The sequence below is a fragment of the Littorina saxatilis genome, unplaced genomic scaffold (genome assembly GCF_037325665.1).
Source record: "Littorina saxatilis isolate snail1 unplaced genomic scaffold, US_GU_Lsax_2.0 scaffold_1217, whole genome shotgun sequence".
Lineage (NCBI taxonomy): Eukaryota > Metazoa > Mollusca > Gastropoda > Littorinimorpha > Littorinidae > Littorina > Littorina saxatilis.
The window spans coordinates 5,881-7,350 of NW_027128429.1; positions in this window are offsets into that span (position 1 = coordinate 5,881).

Consider the following 1,470-nt stretch of genomic DNA (forward strand, 5'->3'; position numbering starts at 1 on the left):
GTGTAGAAGCTACACTCTTGGTGGTACTACTTACCGGTACACAAGCACCAAACACAGGCGGTCCGCCACAGCCCCGGCACGTACGCAGCGTTCGGCATGGAATCCATCGGAGACAGAGCTGACCTAGTGCAGGACACCACGCCTGAAAACTCTTCTTGTCCAGCGTTCTGAAGCCACAGGTTGCGACTGACCACTGACACGGTTACAACTCCGGGCTCCACGTGCACAAATGACGTTCACAACAGACACAGCGACGACACACAACGCGGCGATTCGCCATGCCTGTTCAGTGAGCTCCACGTCCAAAACTACAGACTTTCAAGCTTTCCTCTGCCTTGCGTTGAAGTGCAGTAAGAGTACTGGTGGTGGCTAGTCGCGGTGTACCGTACCGCGGGAGTCTGGTGTGGTGTCTGTCGTGTGTGTGTGTGAGTGAGATGCAGACACTGCCGTGCGGCTGTGCATGGTTCTGTTTGCATTCATTGCCGACAACAAGGACTCGTTCCTGAGTCATAGTGCTATCATAGCACAGGCGCTTGTACTGTAGTAGTATTAGGCAAGATTGTTCATGCCCCACCCCCAGCCCCCATTCATCCCGTTTCAAGTACCAGTGTGCCTCACTGCAGAGACTGAACAGGTTCTCTTTCCCCCTTTCCCCAAACATGCGAACCTCCGGCGTTTCCCTCATTCCTCCCCCCCCCCCCCCCCGGCCCTCCTCATCAAGCCCTGTGCGTGTTTCACTCTCATTGTCATTCTGTGCGTTGTTCATCATCTTTGGACTCGATGGGGGGGGGGGGGGGGATGTGGGTGGAGTTGCCTGCCCTTCGCGCGTGGCGCAAATTTTCATAGGCACAGGCTTTGGCATTTCATTATTTGGACTATTAAATTTCAAAGTGTTTTTTTTATAGATTGTGTGCGTGAGTATGTGTGTGCCGTACGGTGTGTGTACTGTGTTGTGTGTGTGTGTGTGTGTGTGTGTGCGTGTATGTGTGTGAGTGTGTGAGTGTGTATGTGTGTCAGTGTGTGTGTGTGTGTGTGTGTGCCGTACGGTGTGTGTGTGTGCATGTATGTGTGTATGTGTGTGAGTGTGTGAGTGTGTGTGTGTGTACGGTGTGTGTGTGTATCCGGCAGTGTGTGTGTGTGTGTGTGTGTGTGTGTGTGTGTGTGTGTGTGCCGGTGTGTGTCACAGTGTCACAGTGTCACAGTGTGTGCGTGCGTGTTTGCGTGCGAATGCGTGACCGTGAGTGTGAAGTGAGAGTGTGCCTGCATGTAAGCAAAGAGGTTGGTCTATTTGCACAATTCACACGATCATTGATATTCTTGACCTGCATTGACTTACTGATGGTCGAAGCAGGCTAAGTAATGCACACACTGACACACCCTGACACACACACATACACTGACACACACACACACACACACACACACACGCGCACACTGCGCACACACATACGCACACACACACACACACAC